The sequence below is a fragment of the Carcharhinus amblyrhynchos genome, unplaced genomic scaffold, assembly GCF_965287045.1.
Source record: "Carcharhinus amblyrhynchos unplaced genomic scaffold, sCarAmb.v2.hapA scaffold_38, whole genome shotgun sequence".
NCBI classification, from domain to species: Eukaryota; Metazoa; Chordata; class Chondrichthyes; order Carcharhiniformes; family Carcharhinidae; genus Carcharhinus; species Carcharhinus amblyrhynchos.
In genome coordinates this window covers 9,529,423-9,542,982 of record NW_027649779.1, presented here as the reverse complement: position 1 = coordinate 9,542,982, position 13,560 = coordinate 9,529,423, and the positions used below count along the sequence as shown (strand labels likewise).

Here is a 13,560-nt window from a genome sequence, read left to right as displayed (position 1 = left end):
TCCACTCTGATTGGACTGGAACCTGTGTGTGTCATTGTTACACTGAGACTCTTATTATTGGACAAGCACCAAGTCATCGTCACAATACAGGACTGATCGACGGCGGTATCGACCAATGGGAAGAGGGGGTGGTGCTGGAGGACTAACTCGGAGCGTTCGGCCCTCCAACCAATAGAAGCGGACGGGGGCGGGGCCAGCTTTGTCTGGAGCATGCGCAGTGTGAGTGATGGCGATGGAAATCGGCTTTTGTTTTGGGCTGGGAAATCTGTTAGAAGTGATTGACGGTACGGAGAGAGCAATGGATCGCCCAGGTGGGTGAAAACGCTGCGTAAGCATGTGGTGTAAGCAGCAAACCTCGGAAGAGGTCTTCCCGGACCCAGTTTGTACCAAGCAGGGCCGCACCTCCTCAGGTTCGCTCCGGGTTAACGTTCGCCATCTTTATTGGGGGCAATATGCAGCAGTGCGCACGTGCGGCCGCCATGTTTGTAGAGGGCAATGATGTCATTGAGTGGGCGGAGCTTGTTCCCCTTTGTTCAGAATGGAAACAACTGGTCCATCAAACTGCATCAACCCTCTGAGTCCCAATGTCTCATTGATGAGGCAGAGCGGTGACAGAGAAGGAAAAATAAAGGGAAATAAAAACAGAAAATGCTGGAAAATCTCAGCAGATCTGACAGCATCTGTGGAGAGAGAATAGAACGCTCTCTCCACTCACATTGTCTGTACCTTTAAGACTTGATTACCTGTAAAAATTTGCATTCCAATCATTATTTTGTGAATTGAGTTTGTGTCTTTCTATGCCTTGTTTGTGGACAGAACTCCCACTCACCTGACGAAGGAGCAGCGCACAGAAAACTAGTGGATTCTGCGACCAAATAAACCCATTGGACTTTAATCTGGTGCAGTGAGACTTCTTACTGTGTTTTCCCCGGTCCAACACCGCCGTCTCCACTTGAGAGAAAATAGAACCAACGTTTCGAGACTGGATGACCCAGAAAGCTTGTACATGTGTAAACAGAGCATGTAAACTTCGACACCTCCACGTACCTTTGTACACCTCTATCAATCTACTTTGCTCCAAGGAGAACAACCCCAATTTATCTGAAGAAAGGGACACTGCAAGAAGGTAAAAGTGAAGGTAAGAGTTTTATGAATTTTCTTAAATAATTTAATTGGTGCTCAAAATGTCAGTCAGTGGGGTTAAGTGCTGCACTTGTGAGATGTGGAAGATCTGTGACGCTTTCAGTGTCTCGGATGACTACATCTGCAGGAAGTGCACCCAATTGCAGCTCCTTACGACCAGCATGGATCGGTTGGAGCAGCAGTTGGTTGCACTTAGCAGAATGAAGATGGCGGAAAGTGTCATAGATAGGAGCTTTAGAGACATGGTCACACTCAAGGTGCAGGCAGATAGATGGGTGACTGCTAGAAGGGGCAGGCAGTCAGTACAGGAATCCCCTGTGGTCATCTCCTTCTCTAACAAGTACACCGTTTTGGATACTGTTGGGGGGTTATAGCCTATCAGGTGATAAATACAGCAGCCAGAGCACTGGCACCACGGCTGGCTTTGTTATTTAGCAGGGAGGTACAAAGTGCACTAGAGCAATAGTTATAAGGGGCTCTTTAGTTAGGGGTGCAGATAGGTGCTGTTGTGGACATGAAAGAGACTTCAGGATGTTATGTTGCCTCCCTGGTGTCAGGGTCCAGGAAGGGCAGAAAGCATTCTGAAGCGAGAGGGTGAACAACCAGTGGCCATGGTACATATTGGTACAGAGGTAGGAAGAGTGACAATGTCCTGCAACAGCAGTTAAGGGAGTTAGGTAGAAAGTTAAAAAGCAGGACCTCTTGGGTTGTAATCACAGGATTGCTTCCTGTGCCACCTATCCACTGTCATCTCTTGAAGTAACTCTCCCCAATCTATCAAGGCCAACTCACGTCTCATAATCCTCATAGGTTTCTTAAGATATAGCACCTTGTCTCCAAATCAACTACTTCATTCTCCAGTTTGATTTTAAAAAATCTTATCATGTTAGGGTCACTCATCCTGAAGGGGTCTGGTACAATTGGATTGGCAATGATTCCCTTCTCAGTACACAGTACCCAGTCTAAGCTGGCCTGCTATCCAGTTGGTTCCTCCAGATATTGTTCAATTAAACCATCCTGTATACATTCCAGGAATTCCTCTTTTACGGCATTGTGGCTAATTTGATTTGCTCAATCTATGTGCGAATTAAAATCATCCATGATCACCAATACTCCCTTATCACATGCATCTCTAGTTTTGTGTTTAATGCCATTCCCAACATCACCACTGCAGTTTGGAGGTCCGTATCTGACATCCACTAATGTTTTTTGCCCTTCGGCGATGTGGGGGGGCAGTGTAGAATTCTTCAATGAGCCCCTTGATTTTAGTTTACTCCAATGTGTAGACTAGATTGAGGTGCCTTCTATATAGTGAGAATTCACAATGTGCCAGTCTCACAACTTTGCTCCAAGTGGGCTGATACTCTTTGAGCCTGGGAGAGCACATTTCCACTGAAATGATCCACAAAAGCTGATGAAGGACATTTATTTAATCCTGGACAGTAAATAGTGTTTTTTCTACCACTACAGATAGGTCTAAAATAAATACATTTGTCTCTATTCCATTGAGTCTACAGCACAGGGCCAGGCCAGTCGGCTCAGTCAGTCTGTGTCAGTATTTATGCTCCACATGACCCTCCACCCACCTCTCTCCATCTCCTCCCATCAGCATATCCTTCTATTCCTTTCTCCCTCATGTATGTATCCAGCTTCCCCGTCAGTGTATTCATGCTGTTCACCTCAGTCACTCGCTGTGGTGTTGAGTCTGTCATTCTCACCACTCGCTGGATAAAGAACTTTCTCCTGTTAGAGCTTATTTATTAGTCACAAGTAGGCTTACGTTAACACTGCAGTGAAGTTGTTATGAAAACCCCCTTGTCCTCCCACTCTGGCTGCTGGTCGGGTACACTGAGGGAGAATTTAGCATGGCTAATGCACCTAACCAGCACATCTTTTTGGACTGTGGGAGGAAACTGGAGCACCTGGAGGAAACCCACGCAGACACGGGAAGAACATGCAAACTCCCCACAACAGAGACCCAAGCCAGGAATCGAACCCGGGTCCCTGTGCTGTGAGGCAGCAGTGCTAACCCACTGTGCTGCCCTAGAAATCACTACTGGATTATTGAACCCCTTCGTAATTGTAAGGTCAGGGGGGTGGGAACTCCAGCACGTGGAGAAAGAACATAGAACATTATAGCGCAGTACAGGCACTTCGGCCCTCGATGGTTCCACTGGTTGGCGCAACAATCTAATGACCCTCGAACCTAAACTATTCCAATGTTATCCATATGCCTATCCACTGACCATTTGAACGCCCTTAAAGTTGGCGAGTCCACAACTGCTGCAGGCAGGGCATTCCATGACCTTACTACCCTCTGAGTAAAGAACCTACCTCTGATATCCGTCCTATAGTTACCAGCCACTTATTTAAAGCTATGTCCCCTTGTGTTAGCCATCACCATCCGAGGTAAAAGGCTCACACTATCCACCCTATCCAATCCATTGATCATCTTGTATGCCTCATGGGACATGGGAGCCCCGCCCCCACCCATTGCCCCCCTGCCGGGACCCCCACCCATTGTCCCCCTCCCCCTTCTGGGAGCCCCACCCCCACCCATAGTTCCCCTCGCCTCCCAGAAGCCCTGCCCCCACCCACTGTTCCCCTCCCCCTCCCTCTCTGGGGCCCTGCCCCCACTCATTGTTCCCCTCCCATCCTGGGAGACCCGCCCCCACCCATTGTTCCCCTCCCCATCCTGGGAGCCCCGCCCCCACCCACTGTTCCCCTCCCCCTCCCGGGAGCCCCGCCCCCACCCATTGTTCCCCTCTCCATCCTGGGAGACTCACCCCCACCCATTGTTCCCCTTCCCCTCCTCGAGCCAAGGTTTCTGGTCATGTGGCCGGTGGCTCCGCCCAGAGTGAGAAGCCGCTCAGTGAGCTCCCCCCCCCCCCGGCCCAGGACTGCACATGTCCAAAGGAAGAAGGGAATCTGCACATGTGCGGGGCTGTGCCCACCCTCTGTGACCGGCAAGCTTAGATGTAGACCAATAGGAGAGTTGGGGGACTGGAAAATCTCTGATCCTCCAGCGAATTGAACTGCAGGCTTTGTGTGAACGAAGATTGAGCCTCTGAAAACCTAAAACTTCCTCCTCTCTCTCACATCTCTGAGTAAAGCACTCCCCCATTTCCATTTCTTCCTAATTTCTAGTTCTGTAATATATTACTGCAACTACATTATATATTTCCAGTCATAAACTCTTTGAAGCACAGAAGAAGCTAATTGGGTATCCTTGAGGTGAGTCTGAGGGGGACACTGAGACTGTGGGACTGACGGTGAGCACCTTGAGGTGAGTCTGAGGGGGACACTGGGACTGTGGGACTGACAGTGAGCACCTTGAGGTGAGTGTGAGGGGGACACTGGGACTGTGGGACTGACAGTGAGCACCTTGAGGAGAGTGTGAGAGGGGGACACTGGGACTGTGGGACAGGAAAGCAGCACCTTGAGGAGAGTGTGAGAGGGGGACACTGGCACACTGGGACAGGAAAGCAGCACCTTGAGGAGAGTGTGAGAGGGGGACACTGGCACAGTGGGACAGGAAAGCAGCACCTTGTCAGAGGGGGATACTGGGACACCGAGAGAGGCAAGCAACACCTTGAGGAGAGTATGAGAGGGGCGATCACTGGGACACCAGGGCAGAGAGTCAGCACCTTGAGGAGATTTTGAGGGGAGGGCACTGGGATACTGTGACAGTCAGCCAGCTTCTTGAGGAGAGTGTTCGAGGGGCTCACTGTGACACCAGGGCACAGAGTCAGCACCTTGAGGAAAGTGTGAGAGGGGGACACTGAGACAGACAGTGAGCCCCCCCGGAAGCGTGTGGGGGCGTGGGGGGATCACTGTGACACTGGCATAGACAGTCAGCACCCTGAGGAAAGTGTGAGAGGGGGACACTGAGACAGACAGTCAGCCCCCCGGGGAGTGTGTGAGGCGGTGGGGGGAGGGGTCAGTGTGACACTGGCATAGACAGTCAGCACCTTGAGGAAAGTGTGGGAGGTGTAAACTGGGACAGACAGTCAGCACCTTGAGGAAAGTGTGGGAGGGGGAAACTGGGGCAGACCGTCAGCACCTGGAGCAGAGTGTGAGAGGGGGAAACTGGGACAGACACTCAGCACCTTGAGGAGAGTGTGAGAGGGGGAAACTGGGACAGACACTCAGCACCTTGAGGAGAGTGCGAGAGGGGGAAACTGGGACAGACACTCAGCACTTGGAGGAGAGTGCGAGAGGGGGAAACTGGGACAGACACTCAGCACCTGGAGGAGAGTGCGAGAGGGGACACTGGGACAGACACTCAGCACCTGGAGGAGAGTGTGAGAGGGGGAAACTGGGACAGACACTCAGCACCTTGAGGAGAGTGTGAGAGGGGGAAACTGGGACAGACACTCAGCACCTGGAGGAGAGTGTGAGAGGGGGAAACTGGGACAGACACTCAGCACCTTGAGGAGAGTGTGAGAGGGGGACACTGGGACAGACACTCAGCACCTGGAGGAGAGTGTGAGAGGGGAAAGTGGGACAGACACTCAGCACCTGGAGGAGAGTGTGAGAGGGGGACACTGGGACAGACACTCAGCACCTTGAGGAGAGTGTGAGAGGGGGACACTGGGACAGACACTCAGCACCTTGAGGAGAGTGTGAGAGGGGGACACTGGGACAGATGTTCAGCACCTGGAGGAGAGTGTGAGAGGGGGACACTGGGACAGACGCTCAGCACCTTGAGGAGAGTGTGAGAGGGGGACACTGGGACAGATGTTCAGCACCTTGAGCAGAGTGTGAGAGGGGGACACTGGGACAGACACTCAGCACCTTGAGGAGAGTGTGAGAGGGGGACACTGGGACAGATGTTCAGCACCTTGAGCAGAGTGTGAGAGGGGGAAACTGGGACAGATGTTCAGCACCTGGAGGAGAGTGTGAGAGGGGGAGACTGGGACAGACACTCAGCACCTTGAGGAGAGTGTGAGAGGGGCACAAAGAGGATTCAAGCCACAGGTGGAGTTATGCAGCACTGGGACCGGGACCGTTTGTTTATGTGCTGTGGTGCTGAGGATTCTCTTCAATATCGACTCCACAGTCAGGTGTCAGGGAACACAACTCTCTGCCAGACCAATGGATGATGGGTAATGTGGGCACTGTCCTAACGCATAAGAACATAAGAAATAGGAGCAGGAGTAGGCCTTCTAGCTCTTCGAGCCTGCCCTGCCATTCGACAAGATCATGGCTGATCTGAAGTGGATCAATTCCACTTTCCCGCTTTCTCCCCATAACCCTTAATTCCCTTGTCTATCAGAAATCTATCTACCCGTGACTTAAATGTATTCAGCAAGGCAGCCTCCACCACTTCAATGGGCAGAGAATTCCAGAGATTCACCACCCTTTGAGTGAAGAAGTTCCTCCTCAACTCCGATCTAAACTGTCCTCCCCCCATTATTTTGAGGCTGTGCCCTCTAGTCCTGCTATCCTTTCTAAGCGGGAAGAAACTCTCTACCTCTACCCTATCTGTCCCCTTCATTATCTTATAAGATCCCCCCTCAGCCTTCTAAACTCCAATGAGTACAGACCCAGTCTATTAAATCTCTCCTCATAGGTTAACCCCCTCATCTCTGGTATCAGCCCAATGAACCTTCTCTGCACTCCCTCCAAGGCCAATATATCCTTCCACAAATACGCCGATCAAAACTGCACACGGTATTCCTGTTGCGGCCTCACCAGTACCCTCTACAGCAACGCATCAAATATTGCTCAACTTCATGCAATGCACAAATTCCTGACTAATGGAGGGTGGTCCATTTTTAGAATTCAACACCTGCAGAATTTCTGGTGTCAAGAAAGAGGCGTGAACTTTCTCCACTCTTCTCCTTGTGTTTGATTAACTCATCCTGTGTTTGGCCATCCATTTTGAATGAGCATCTACCAGTATCAGGAACACAGACCCCATGAACGGTCCGGCACTGTCCATGTGCAGTCACGTCTACGGCCAACCCAAATGTAAAGAATAGTGACTGGTGACAGTTCTGCCCTTGTTGATATTGCCAACATTGACGCACAAGCAAATATCTGTATCCATACCTGGCCACCAGATGTGGCAATTTGGAGGATCTTCTGCTTGCCGCTCCTGGGTGGCCATGGTAAAGTTCGGCCAGGTTGGGATGGTGATCCTGTGTCAGGATGACACTCTTGAACCCCATAGGAGTATGCCATCTTCCACAGTCAGCTGTTCTCTGCCACTCCAATATGGGTGCAATTCTGTCTGTAACAGGCTTTTGGTTACCCCCATCAGCTCTTACTTCTTCAGTTTATTCAGGACTGGGTAAGTTTGCCTCCACAGCCGAATATTATTGGCTGCCGCTGGGAGAATTTTGAAAAAGTTCATGATCACCGTCTCTTCCGTTGGGGATGTGACCAGTGTCTGTTAATTGCAACCAGCTCAAGTCACCTGCCTTCGCGGCTCGGCATCCTAGTTACCCGTGTTCAGAGGGCAGTTAAGTGTCAACCACGTTGTTGTGGTCCTGGAGTCACGGTTAGGCCTGACCACGTAAGGACAACAGGTTTCCTTTCCTGGGACATTGGTGAACCAGTTGGGGTTTTCCTGACAATCAACAATGTTTTTATGGTCACCAGCGGATTCTAAACTACAGATCTATTTATTCAAATTCCACCATCTGCTGTGACGAGATTGGAATCCGGGTTCCCAATACATTAGCTGAGTTTCTGTATTAGTAGTCGAGTGATAAAACCACCTGTCCACATCCTGAGTGTACACACCCTGAGTTCTGGTAACCAAGACACTCCACATTATATACATTTGCAGAGCTCCTGGAGTGGACAGCATTAACTGTCTCAATCAGGGAGCTCATATTCCAATAACTCCACCTGATGGTTATCGGTAAAGTCATTAAATATGTCTCTCTGTCACTTTCTGTGCTTCTCTCTCTCTCTCTCACTCTCACTCGCTCTGTCTTTTGTTCTTGTTGTTTCCATTATACTCATTCAGTCTCACTCCCATTCATTTCCACTCTCTGTCTCTATATCTGTTTCTCTCTGCCTCTGGCTATTTCCCTTTGCCCCACTTTATGTCTCCCATTTTCCCTTCCTCTCCCTTTCCCTCTTTTATTACAACCCCCAGTTTGTCTTCTTTGGTCTCTCTTTCTCCTTCCCTGTGTATCACCTTCACCATTTTCTCCACTCTCTATCCCTGTCTCTCTCGCTCTGTGAGAGTCTCTCTCTGTCTCTGTTCTTTCTCTCTCTCTGTCTGTTTCTTTCTCTGTACCTGTTAGAAACTCTTTCAAACTCTGTTGTTCTCCATGTCTTTGTGTTTTTCCCTCTCTCTGCCAATATCTCTCTCTATCACTCTCACTGTTGTTAATACTGTCCCCTCTCTCTCTCTACCTGTAACTATTTCTGCTTCTGCAAGGGTGTTTTGTTGTTTACACTATGAATGCCCAACAGAAACAGTCATGGAACTTGTGGTTGCAGTTTCCTGTCAGGGTTTATTGAGTTGAAGCATTGCAGTAAAGGGGTATTTCAGGAGACCTTTTAACTGCTGTCTGAAGTGAGTCTGTGTCACAGCGTAAATGGCAGTATTTGTGCAGCAACTTGTGAGTTGCAGCGTAAAGCCCAATTCCATAACAAAAAGATGTAACCTTACTGATTGATAGCCCAAATTATACATCCGAATCCATATAGTATAAACCATTAATGTCGACCATAAGAGGATGAAATTGGCTGAGATAACAAACAGTAAAATGATGGATTTTCTTCGACTCTCCATCTCTGGGTCACGAGGGTTCTCCCCACTGCTGTGAGCCCGGAGTCTCCTGCGGGCTCTGCTGCTCACTAAAATGTGTCTGACGGTGAAAGCATTGAGCAGCAGAATCAGGGCGAACGGGACACATGGGGTTAGAATGTTGTGGAGGAACTCGATTGTTCCCCAGACCGGAGATTCTGCAGCTTCCCATGAGAAAACACAAAACCAGGGATTGTTCACCAGCTGATATCGATTTAATAACATAAAATACCAGGAAACGTTTTTTAAACAGCTCAGCACTGTCACTGTTCCCAGAACCACAGCCGCCGATTTCTCAGTGCAATATTTACTTTTCAGCTTGGGGCAGCAAATGGCCACAAATCGATCAAAGGTGAAAGTGACGGTGAACCAGACAGAACAGTCAGTGGCTGCATAAAGCACGACGGCGTGGATGTTACACACGGGGAGTGAGCGCATGAAATAAAACTGTTTCCAATAAACAATGGGAATGTGTCTCAATATCAGGTCGAGGATAATGACCAGCAGATCCCCCACTGACATGGCCACCAGGTAACGAGTGACACATTTGGACAGACCACAGTTTCTGCTCATCAACGTCACAATTGTGATTATGTTCACTGTCAGGAAGGAAGTAAAGAATAAAATTAGACATGATTCAGGGGAATAAGTTACCATTTAAAGTGCAGATTCAACAATTTTTTTAAAAAACGTGCACACACAGTGAATCAGTTTTTTTTATGATCCAGCACATGTTTTGGAGTGTGAAAGGAAAGTGGAAATTCTGGAGGAAACCCATGCAGACACGGGGATAAGGTCCAAACACGACACAGTGTTCCTGATGCTGTGAGTCAGCACTGCTAACCACTGTTATCGGGCAGCAGATTTTATGAAATTGGGCACACAATATGGAGGCAGAGTAAAGTTACACTCAGAGCATCTCCACTAAAATTCACAAAGTAACAGACACCGATCAGTAGGCAAGATCATGCTTTTAGAATGCAAATGAGGGCGAGCACACAAGGGAAGCTGGACAGGATGGTACCTACAGGAACTAAATTAAAAAATAACATCCCATCCCATCAAAATCAGCACTTCTCTAACAGTCAAACAACCCATGGAGACACCTAAAATTAGCATAACTAAGGAAACGTCCCTGGTCCCTTAAACCTCTTTTGAGATCAATGACACACCTTATGGTTCAACCCTCAGAGATTCTAGACCATTAATAACCAACCAGACAAAAACGATTAACACACACTTAAAACAATTGTCCCAACACTCGAAAACATTGAAACAGGATGGCTGAAGTCAAATACTGTAAATAAAGGATTAGCATTTTAATTGCGTACTACACTGAAGTTCAGGTATAACTGTAGCCCGATACGACGGGTGTTTAGTGTGCTTTCGGGACAGTCTGATTGTATGTCCTGACTGCACCTCCGTCGATGGAAAAGAAAATAAAGCTGTGTCGTTATTGAACTACACCCTGAGTCCGTAATGGTCGTTTCACCCACTCGCACTAACACCACTGTGCCAATATGATGCTCCATGGTAGGTACAAAATGGTATACGTTTTGGAAAGAGTTTTCCGGGGATCCTCAAAATTTACCCTCACTCAGCTCGAGGTAAATAGTCTTTCTACCTTGTGGGGGATTTGGAGTGTGAGAAGGCTGTGGGGGTAACTCTGACAGAAAATTCAGAGTGGAGTCCTGTGGGCAGTAATCTATCACCTTTCAGATAGCTACTGACAAGCCCTGCAGCAGAGCTGGTACCAAACAGTGCTGGCTTCATCCTTTCCTCTGGACACTACCAGCAGTTGGCAGAGAGAGATCCTAATGCCTCGACAGTTCAGAATCTCTATAATATTTACAAATGATTATACCCTGTAGGGGAGACCACAGCATTGCGGCCACTGAACGCACAACACTGGAAGAAATAGTAATCTCACATTCGAATGACACAGAGGGTTTGCTTTCAAAGCATCAGGGTTCAGTGTATAGCTACCTTTCATAGTGCCCAGTGTATTTTTTTTTGCTGCCCCACTATGACCTACTGGACCAGTGAAGCGCAGTGAGTCCTCTCTCAGTAGGGAAGTCGCTGATCCATGCTCCGAGTAAAAGAAGTACTCAAACCAAGGCCGCTACCAATGAAAAACCAAGCAGCCTGCCTTAATGGCTATTGTCCAATGACACATTTGTCCAATATTATGTGATGCACCAGGAGTATAGTTATCGCATGAATCAGTTCCAACCTCCCAGATTGTCTGGATCCACTACAGTTCACCTATCTCCGCAACAGGTCCGCAGATGTCATTGCCGTGTCCGTACAATATGCACCTTTAAAATAAAACCCGAAGTCACTCGAGCTTTTCCCCCCATATTGTTTTCGGTGAATCTATGATCTGATGTAAGTTGGCCAGATGGTAGCAGGCACAGCACAATTCTCCATTGGAATAGGTCTTCTGGACAATTGCCAAGTATACCCTTAACAATCAGGGGCACAACAAGTATGATACTACCCAGCACCCTCCCCCCTTCCCATTCTCAAGCAGCCCCCACCTCCCCTGCCCCCCAACGAACCGTCCCCCCAGCCCATGCTCTAATCCATTACTATTCAAAGTTCTGTCTGTCTCTTTAAGTTCATCAAGTCCTTACATCCACCGCACTCTCCAGTAATGAATTCAAAAGATTCACCACTCAGTGGAGAATTAATCTCTCCCCATGTCTGTCTTACATCTAACTGCTTCAGGTGATCGGGCTCTGCTTCTGGTTATACTCCTGGCTCAGCACTGGTGGATCTGCCCTGAAGGCAATTGTGTTTTTTTTTATATAGTCCTAATGACCTATCAACAACCCTGGACTCAGATTGGCTTGAGGTTGGCAACAACAATAACTTCAAATTGGTCCCTTTTAGTTGTGTGTTTTATTTAAATTCATCAGCTGGCACAATGCAAAACGATGATGTGGAGGTGCCAGCGTTGGACTGGGGTAAGCACAGTAAGAAGCCCCACAACACCAGGTTAAAGTCCAACAGGTTTATTTGGCAGCAGAAGCTTTTGGAGCATTGCTCCTTCATCAGGTGAGTGGAAGTTCTGTTCACAAACAGGGCATATAAAGACACAAACTCAATTTACAAAATACTGGTTGGAATGTGAGTCTTTAGAGGTAATCAAGTCTTAAAGATACAGACAATGTGAGTGGAGAGAGGGCCAAGTGCAGGTTGTAGAGGTGTGTATTGTCTCCAGCCAGGCCAGTTAGTGAGATTTTGCAAACCCAGGATTGTCGATCACCAGGAGTGTTATCTTGCAGATGGGGCATACTTCAGCAGTCACGGGCATTCAGCCTCAGATCTTCAGATAAGCGTTCTCTCAGGTGACCTTCATGACACACAGCAGTGAGGGATCGCTGACCAGGCACTGATAGCCAAGTCCCACACACACGAGGACAGCCTCAACCGTGATCTTGGGTTTATGTCACATTATCTGTAACTCCCACAACTTATCTGGACTTGCAAAATCTCACTAACTGCCCTGGCTGGAGACAATACACAACTCTTTAACCTATGCTTAACCCTCTCTTCAGTCACATTGTCTGCATCTTTCAGACTTGTTTACCCGTAAAGACTCACATTCCAACCATTATTTTGTTAATTGAGTTTGTGTCTTTACATGTCCTATTTTTGAACACAGCTCCTCACTCGCCTGAAGAAAGAACAACATTCCAAAAGCCAATAGTGCCAAATAAACCTGTTGGATTTTAACCTGGTGTTGTGAGACTTCGGACTGTGCTGACCACAATGCAAAACCTGTCGTGCCAATTACCAAGGCAACCCCTATGTTTTTGGCCTCTGGAATAAGTGTTACAACTTAAAGTTTCTGTGTATTCAGCAATTTAAACGTCTTAGCGTCAAACAAAAACACATTTTTAAGAGATTGCACACTTTTCCCCCCTCCTACCGGTTTTCACAATTCTTTTTCATCTTCCTAAACATCTTTTACATTTTTACAAACTAAACTCCACAACACAGGCAACATTAACATAGTGATCTGCGTGTTGTAGATGTGATAACTCAATAAGGACGCAGACCACAAGCATCAGTTGCAAACAGGGTAGAGCAGATGGCAAGAGTGGCAGAGCTAAACACGGGCTACATTATTCATAATCAGTGAAGAAACTTACCGGGGACACCAACAATAGCCAGGATTGGATAGTAAAAGTATCGAATCAGTTTCAATACATATTCAACACGCTTAGCTGTAGACGGCCAACCTTGAGACAGCAAGTAAAGTATCGAGTATAAACTCCTCTCAGTTGTTGTAACATTCAGATCTCTGCCCCTCAGATGCTGATCCATTGTGGGAACGTCCAGATCTACCTTTCCTGGATACACCTCCATTGCAGAAAGCTTGCAATTTCTCTCTCCCAATGTTGATCCCTCGACTCCCTCTCTGTGGAGCTGCTTATCACTGTGACACTCCCAATGACACCGTGCATAGCCCCTTTATGAAGCATGGATGGGAATGCTCCAGAGACGCGATTAGTACTGGTTGAATTAATTCCGAAATTAATTACAGTCACTGAACAAACAGGTTAATATTTTCCATTCAAAATATTTTTTGTAAATGCATCACAAAATAAGTCTGGGCCTGTGTGAGCGTTCCT

At 47.9% G+C, this 13,560-nt stretch overlaps 1 long non-coding RNA gene across 1 annotated transcript; it reads left to right on the top strand.

Moving 5' to 3' along the window:
* Nucleotides 1-229: 229 nt before the first annotated feature.
* On the top strand, nt 230-10,373 carry LOC145362546 (uncharacterized). The gene is made up of 3 exons (XR_013889997.1): nt 230-311; nt 817-1,138; nt 9,236-10,373. It is a non-coding gene; the product is annotated as an uncharacterized LOC145362546 (long non-coding RNA).
* The last annotated feature ends 3,187 nt before the right edge of the window (nt 10,374-13,560 follow it).